We start from the raw sequence: 8,659 nt of genomic DNA, 5'->3' as shown, positions 1-8,659 counted from the left end.
GAGAACCTGATGGTGTTTAACACTGAAAAATGCAAGGTTCGCCACCTTGGGAGCAAAAACCTGCAGCATCCCTATAAGCTCAGCAGCGCTACGCTGGCTAGCACTATAGAAGAAAGACTTGAGGGTCATCATTGACCACAAGATGAACATGAGCCTTCAATGCAATGCTGCGGCTAGTAAAACGACCAAGATGCTGGCTTGCATCCATAGATGCTTCTCAAGCAAATCCCAAGACGTCATCCTCCCCTTGTACTCGGCCTTGGTGCTTGGTGAGGCCGCAGCTGGAGTACTGCGTCCAGTTTTGGGCTCCACAATTCAAAAAGGATGTGGAGAAGCTTGAGAGAGTCCATAGAAGAGCCACACGCATGATCAGAGGTCAGGGAAGCAATCCTTACGATGACAAGCTGAGAGCTATGGGGCTCTTTAGCCCGGAAAAGCACAGGCTCAGGAGTGATCTGATGGCCACCTACAAGTTTAATCGGGGTGACCACCAGTATCTGGGGGAATGTTGGTTCACTAGAGCGCCCCAAGGGATGTTGAAGTCTCACGGCTATAAACTACTGCAAGACCATTTCAGGCTGGACATAAGGAAGAATTTCTTTACTGTCCGAGCCCCCAAGGTCTGGAATAGCCTGCCATCGGAGGTGGTTCAAGCACCTACATTGAACACCTTCAAGAGAAATTTGGATGCTTATCTTGCTGGGATCCTACGACCCCAGCTGACTTCCTACCCCTTGGGCAGGGGGCTGGACTCGGTGATCTTCCAAGGTCCCTTCCAGCCCTAATGTCTATGAAATCAAGTCAAAATTGAGCTAGCCTCATTAGGCTGTCATAGAAAAATGGGTTAAACATTTCTCAGGAACAGGCTGTGTCATGAGACTGCTAGTATATCTTCCTTATGATTAAGTCTTATGCATACACATAACTTTAAACACTCAAGTATTCCCTGGAAATCTATGGGACATCTATTCAAAAGACTACTCACTTTCTGAAATTAAGCACGTGGATTAATATTGCAGGATCAGGAAAAACCGTGAAAGAGAAAAGATAAGCTGCTGCAAAGTAAAAGGGGCAATGCTTTGAATGAGTGAAAGAGATATTAAAAGTCTTTTTATGTGGAGAACACATCTTGATTATTCCTTTGCTGACAGTGCTATGTTGTTTGTACAAAGTGGCTTTTAAATGTGTTAAATGAATAAAAGTTTTTTTCTATTATTTTAAAAGCTTTTTTAATCTGTAATCTATGTAAGTAGAACAAGAAGAATTCCTGGTATACACATGAACTTCCTGAAACCTATAAAATGAAGATTTAAGAGAAGAATGACTCATTCTCTAACCACAAAGGTAAACTGCCCCTAACTGGTCAAGGAGCAAAAAATCTAGCTTTGTTAAATATAGGGCAATGGTTCTCAACCACCTGACTTGAAGTATCCCTCATTAGACTGAAGTATCCCTGATTAGCCACAAAGAACCCCTCAGAAAATGCCAGCTCTTAGTTCTCACTCATTTTTTGCTTACAGAAAAATAATAGAGCAATTCTGTTTAAAGTACTCAGAAATGGATTCCTATTTGAAATCTTTGGGTTTATCTTGGGAATCATATTTGCACACCTAGCAGTGCTAACATTGTGTGGCACCCTGTAGCACCCTTGAACGAATCTCAAGGCACATCAGGGTGCCACAGCACCCTGCTTGAGAATCGTTGATAGGATTTTTTCAGAAAAAATAGGGCTTTTCCCCTCTTATTTCCTAAGCATCTATTGAAAATAAAGTATATAAATAAATTCATTCAGGCCCTGATATCCAATGGGACTTCTTTAGTAGCTAAAGGTTTGCGAGGCTGATTCCATAGATAAGACATTTGCTTATACATAGAATTGAAAAACCCAGTCTGTTTTACTTAAAGTCATAGGATCATTGGAAAGTAGGACTGGAAGGGACCTCACAAGCTCACCTAGTTCAGCCCCCTGCTCAGGATTTGAATTTTAATAATTATTAATATGTTTCTTGATTTTTAATTATTTCACTAATAAGCCCTCACATTTCCCAGGCCAAATGCAAACTAATCACTGGAGTTGAGCCCTTGAGATTTATCTTAATGATTTCTGTTTAATCACAAACCCCTCCTCAGTCATTCAGATTTGGTGATGAAGTCTGGAAAACCAGTATCCAGAGGACAGCTATTAGAACCACCCCCAGTCAATTCACACTTTTAAAGGGCAGTGCTTCCTACTGTGAATAGCCCTAAAGGCTAAGTACAGACAGTCAAGAAGCCCAAGGCTGAATTGATTCGAGCTCTGCAGGTTAGTCTAAGCTGCATAGGTTGAAACAATAAGCAAGTGAACAGATATTCACTTTCAATTCCAGAAATGAAGCCACACACCAGCAGTGGCCCAGGCCAGAAGCTGAGGACAGCTAGAGCATGCCTCCCTGCTCAGCTGGAACAGACAGCTTGGGCAATGACTAGCCCACCCACCCTGTGACCAGGAGTTTTCTGGAGCTGTGGAAAGATTCCGGGTGCTGAGGGATTGTGAGTTAACTTGACTACAAAAGGGATCTGGGACAGAAGTTCAATACACTGATTTAACCTAAATCAGTTAGCTCTGATACTATGTCTACCCAGGTTTACCTTAAACCAGTTTCAGGCATTTTGAAAGTGGTTATGTGCGCTGAAGTTCTGGTGTATTACAGATTTGAACTAGTTTCCTAATACCAGTTTATGCGTAATTTCTGTCCCTAGCCAAAGTGACTGTTAACTTCCTATCAACAGACTGCCAGTTGCTGAACAAAGCTTGACAGAAGGGCTAGGTACAGACAGTCAAAAAGTCTGAGGCTGAATTGATTCAGTCTTTGCAGGTCAGTCTAAGGTGCACAGATTAAATTGAAACAGAGGGGAAGAGATATTTACCTTTCATTCAGGAAATGCAGCCACATGCCTGCAGTAGCTCAGACCAGAAGGTGGGGGCAGCTAGAGCAGGCTATCTGGCTGTGTGTTCACTTCCTCTCCCTACTGCCCCTGAGGTCTCTGGGATTTGCAGTCCAGAATTACAGCAGCAGGACTCTGCAGGGTTCTCATGACTTCTTCCTGCTTCCAGGTTCCTCTGGGATTTGTAGATTTCCTGGCTCCCATGCTAAAAAATAAAAACAAAGCACACTTCTGACTGAGGCCATTGATTTTGTTGCTACTAGAGACAGAGGATGGGTTTCTTTGCTCTTGCTGCCTGAATAGGACGAAAGAATTACTGTACACAATATATCCTTATCTTTTTTTGTTGCTGTCTTAGGCAGTGACTCCTGTGTCTCTATGAACCCTGCTGGAAAAAGTAGAAGTTTGAAACTGTCAAAGACATTAACTTGGGACAAGGAGAACACTGGCTTCCACCAATCCCCACTCAAAAAACTAAAAGACTGAAAAAGTACCAATGTTAGTGATGGTATAACACAAGTTTTTCTGGTCCCCATGGAACAAAACCTGTAGTGCCTTACTTGCTGCCAATAAATGTGGCCTACGCAAACTAAACTCTGCACTATTCCCATGCAACCAGTAAGCCTTCCCTATCTATTCAATATGAGAAGCCGCCAAGAAGATTGTCAATTACAATAGAAGCTTTGAAGATACAAACACTAGACTGAGACCAGTCTCAGGCCAAAACCAAAGCTCATTTCACAAAAGCCAGAAAGAGCTCTCAGAGTGTCTCTGTTTTCAGTCACCAATCTATTGGTGGCCTTGAGGCCAAAGATTCTCTCTCACATTCAGACTCCCCCAACCAGAAAGCTTAATTTCAAGTCCTGGTTACTTCTGTAGAGACTTTTGTGACCTAAGGAAATCGGGGGGGGGGGGTTCCTTATTCAAATTACAAATGTAACATCAAAATGTGTTTTTCCCCAAGCAGTCTAATTGCAAACACAGGCAAAACAAGAGAAGAGACCTGTTCTGGGCAGATTGATCCCACCTGTCAGCCTTCAAAGTTATCAGTGAATTTATAGAAGTCATTAAAGTGACCAGCATAAAGAATGACTGTATGTACATCATTAATGACAAGTTGTAATGGCTATGAAGCATAATAAAATAGCTAAATATTTATTACTTTATCATATAAAACCTGGTTTTCTGGAGATATCATCACTGCATATATGAACTTAACCCAGGGGTAAGCAACACCCAGCACACATGCCACACTCTGGCATGAAATGACATTTTGTTTGGCGCACATGCCTCAGGGAGGATGGCAGGGGAGCAATCCTTGTCATTGTGGTGCAACCCCAGTCCCTTCCCTGCTACCCACTTTGGCTATGAGCCAAGCAGGGGCTCTGCGAACCCTGGTACAGCTGCTTGCAGCCTCCCTGCTGCATGCTACAAGCAACCCAGTCTTCAAGGCAGGCAGCAGGGGCTTGTCCAAATTCCAAGCCAGCTGTGGCACACAGCTGGGAGACTGCAAGTGGCTGTACCGGGGTCTGTGCCGGGTTCATTGCTGACAGTAGGTACACACATGCCTCAGGGCAGATGGTGGGAAATAGCATGGGGCTGCACTGCCACAACAAGGATCAAGCCCCTGGCGGCTCCCCTGCCATCCACCACTGGCATGCCAACACTTTACAAGTTGAGGTTACAGATGTTTTTGGCACTCTGCCCAAAAAACATTGCCAGTCCCTGCCTTAACTAGTTTTTCAATTTGGAACAAGCTGCTTTCCACTAACATATTGCACAGTGTGACACTGATTTACATAAGCATATTACATCCATTTTGGAATGTAGCATGAATGGAGTGGATGTACTGTGCCTCACTGTAATGCTCCAAGTGCAGGTCTTTTAACAGTATAGATGTGCCTTCTGAGTCAAGTCCAGTCTCTGCTATTGCAGACAATCACATTATAAAATCTCTTTCACTAAGTAATCAAGCTCCATTTCAATATTACATATGTTTCTTGCTCCAACTCCTGAGACTAGTATACTGTTACATGATCTTGCTCCTCCGATGTTTCAGAAATTTCTGAACATCATGTTTCTGATGCGAATAGTTTCAGAAGTCAACATCTAAACTAGTTCCAAAATCCATATTTAGGTACCTAACTAAATGATTTTCAAAATTTGAAGAAACCATCTAAGCCAAACTGTTCTAGTAACACATTCATCCAAGAAAATAAAAGGAGAAAGGTGCCAGAACTAAACCCACTTAAATTTCTGACTTCATCAGAAATCACTTCATATCAATCACTTCATAATCAATCACTTCATATTGCACTGTGGGACCAGCAGATCTGATATCTGCCTTGTTCATTTTTTCTCCAACTGTCTAGAAAGCTCTATCTTAATATAATCTTGCATTTGAAATATAATATGAATCTGGTTAGTTTGGTCTAAAGTAGATGTCAAAACTGATTTTATAATACAATGATTCAATATTAATTAACTAGGGTTAAGTGGTAGTATTTGGGTGATGTTGTACCTGTGATAGCCCAGGAAATATGTGACAAACTTTTAAGTTTATCTCAATCATGCAGCTGGTCCAATAAAATATATCACTGACAAAATCCTTGCCTCTCATATAAAAAGGAGTAAGTTTTTCTTCACGTGTGTTTTGCTACCAAATATCCAATGGTAAGTTTTCGATAGATAGGAACAGTCCATTGAAACAGCTATCACAGGCACTAGGAAAAATAAAGTGCAGCCAGTATTAAACAGGAACCCCCTTAAATGCTCCTAATAATAATATTAGAAACAGTTCAACTGATAATCTTAATGGACTTTCTGTTAGACAAATCATAATTTCAAACTATTTTAATTGTACCCATTAATAGCTTGTGATGATTCAGTAATAAAGAAATCAAACCCCCATCTGTGCTGCAACTAGAGATATACAAACTTTAGAAGGTTTATTGATACTCATCCTTATGCCTTAAATTCAACCTAGACAAACTGTCTTAAATTCAACCTGTGATGACATAAAAAGTCATCACAAACTTTCAAATATTATTTCTCTTCTTTCAAAATGAGGTTTACTCAAAACATTTGATGATGTTCACTCAAAAGTCATTCTATATTGGCTGAAATTTCAGGAAGCTGTTTTCAATTTTTAAACTACTTCCATACAGATTAAGATAACAAAACTCTTTGTAACAGGGCACTGGCCCTGGACCCTGTTACAGTCTGGGCATGACTGCCGAAATGGAGCCTACCCAGGGAATTGCTTGGGGCAAGGGGCACTGCAGCGTGCATGAGCAAGCCACAGTGATGTATCCCCACATGGCTGGTAGAAGCAGAAGAGGCCAGTTGGCATATGACCCACCACTGGTGGTGGGAACTGGCTTCCACTGTTCTCTTAACTTCCAGCAGAACACTAAGGAGACAACCAGCAGAGTGGAATCCCTTGGTAAAGGGAAAATACAGGGAGCAGTACTGGAGCCAGAGTCAGCACAGAACCTGGGATCAGGGCTCAGTCGGAGCCCTGGAGCACAAGAGGCTGGCAAATTCAAGAGAGAGACTAGAGATCCCTGACCAGGGGAATCAGAGCTGGCCTGGAATATAAGTAATAAAAATCCACTGACTACTAGGGCAAGGAAAAGAAAGCCAGTGGGAGAGAGACAGAAAGAGAGGGAGAAAGAGAGTCAGGCCTGGGAGCGACCTGGGTAGGTGGGACCAGGAATAGATGAAGACAGATTTACATAGATGGGTAGGAAAGACCCAAGGGAAAAGGGAGGAAATAAAGGAAGCAACCCAAGAACCATGCCTTAGGTACTTAAGCTGACATTTAGCGGTGTGGGTGACCACAACCAACCAGACTAGGAAAACCAGATGTTGGCAGGTGAAGCAGATTCCTCTCCAGCTTAGTGAGACAAACTGACCTAAATTGGGAAAATCCAAGGGTGAACATAAAGCAAGGGGGTTTCTATTCCCACTGGGAGCAAGGCTGGACACTTGAAGCTGGTGGGTCAGAAGAGGGCTAGGGCTGTAACTGACCCCTAATTGGACACACCTGGGATTTGGCTATCAGCCAAAATATGAGCAAGGTGTGGAACAGGACAGGATGTAGGGACAGAGCAGCCCTGTGAAGAGCATCGCCAACCTAGAGCAACATCGTTGATTACTGGCAACATCCTATCTCCCTCCTTTCTTAGTATTACAACATCAAGGCATGGCAGGAGAGGAAAGAGGGGGCCGATGGTGATCATGCAAGAAGGAAAAACATCATCGAGAGAGACATTTCGCTTACACTCTTACACAGGTCTAGCAACAAGTAGTTCATATGGAAGAGATCTACTTCATTGACCACAATATTTAATTTAAATATTGTATCAATATTGCATAATTAAAATATTGCATGAACTCATGTAAGAAACTGACACTTTACTTCCTTACCTCATCACAAGGCCAAGTTAGGGTTTTCAAAAAGGTTAATACTACAAATGGTTGGGGTTAATATCTGTTAATAGCTATTGGAGTGAACTGGTAATTTATCGTTCTAGCAAAATGCTCAAGTAGGACATAGGACTTGGTAGAGGCAACAGTTTTAACTATGATCTCTCTGTAGGTACTAGGAAAATAATACTCATATAAACCTGAATACTATTCTACGTATCTTAAATTAATCTGGAAAAATAATAGTGAATTAGGTCAAAGAAAGATCCAGGCACAATATTAGTAAAAATGGGAGGACTGGGGTGGTTCTGCCTTATCTTCCCCCTACTTTTCGATTTGGCTAACAGCAAAGCAGAGTGTGTAGTGACCATGACATCACATTGGGCTGAGATCTGGTGGAAAAGGAATTAGTCATGCCACATCTCCTTTTTCTTGTAGGAATCCTGTCTTCACAGGCAATCTTGCCCCCACCTCCCTCCTGAGCACTGGCAGTAAGGGACACACATTGCAGGCAACACCCACTTAGCACTCTTACTTGGTTCCAGAAAAATCAAGTGCTAAGCAAACAAAGTTAAGTGAAACTTATTTTCCCATAGGGATTAATGTAAATAAATATAATTGCTTGCATACCAGCTGCCAGCCCTGGCCCTGCCACTCCCAGCAAGTCACTGCACAGGCTCTGCCAGGGAAGGCATTGGCTCCTCCTGGTCTTATTGTTCCACTGCCGCAATGGCCCCCACTGCACCACATCCACTGGCCACTAGTGCACCTGTGTACAGCCCCAGCTGCCTTGCCTGCAGCGCATGAGTCAAGAACCTACAAGCAGACCTGGACAGGTTGGACATATGGGCACAAAACAACAGAATGCAATTCAACAAGGAGAAATGCAAAGTGCTGCACCTAAGGAGGAAAAATGTCCAGCATACCTACTGCCTAGGAAATGACCTGCTTGGTAACACGGAAGCAGAAAGAGATCTTGGAGTCCTAGTGGACTCCAAGATGAGCATGAGTCGTCAGTATGACGAAGTCATCAGAAAAGCTAATGGCACTTTATCATGCATCAGCAGATGCATGATGAACAGAACCAAGGAGGTGATAATTCCCCTCTATCGGGCACTGGTCAGACCGCAGTTGAAATACTGCGTGCAATTTTGGGCGCCGCACTTCAAGAGGGATGTGGATAGCCTGGAGAGGGTCCAGAGAAGGGCCACTCGTATGGTTAAGGGCTTGCAGGCCAAGCCCTATGAGGAGAGACTAGGGCACCTGGACCTCTTCAGCCTCCACAAGAGAAGGTTGAGAGGCG

The 8,659-nt window shown here is 43.0% G+C and overlaps 1 protein-coding gene across 1 annotated transcript in view; it reads right to left on the bottom strand.

Moving 5' to 3' along the window:
• OTOL1 (otolin 1) overlaps positions 1–3,088 on the bottom strand; it is a 70,861-nt gene extending 67,773 nt beyond the window's left edge. Inside the window, exon 1 of the mRNA XM_014520837.2 lies at positions 2,908–3,088. The gene's annotated coding sequence lies outside the window, so the exon portion shown is untranslated. The remainder of the gene's footprint in view (positions 1–2,907) is intronic.
• Between the last annotated feature and the right edge of the window lie 5,571 nt (positions 3,089–8,659).

Source organism: Alligator sinensis, unplaced genomic scaffold, assembly GCF_000455745.1.
Source record: "Alligator sinensis unplaced genomic scaffold, ASM45574v1 scaffold869_1, whole genome shotgun sequence".
In the NCBI taxonomy this organism is placed as follows: domain Eukaryota; kingdom Metazoa; phylum Chordata; order Crocodylia; family Alligatoridae; genus Alligator; species Alligator sinensis.
The sequence above is the reverse complement of the archived record's forward strand: the minus strand, read 5'-3'. Positions and strand labels throughout refer to the sequence as shown.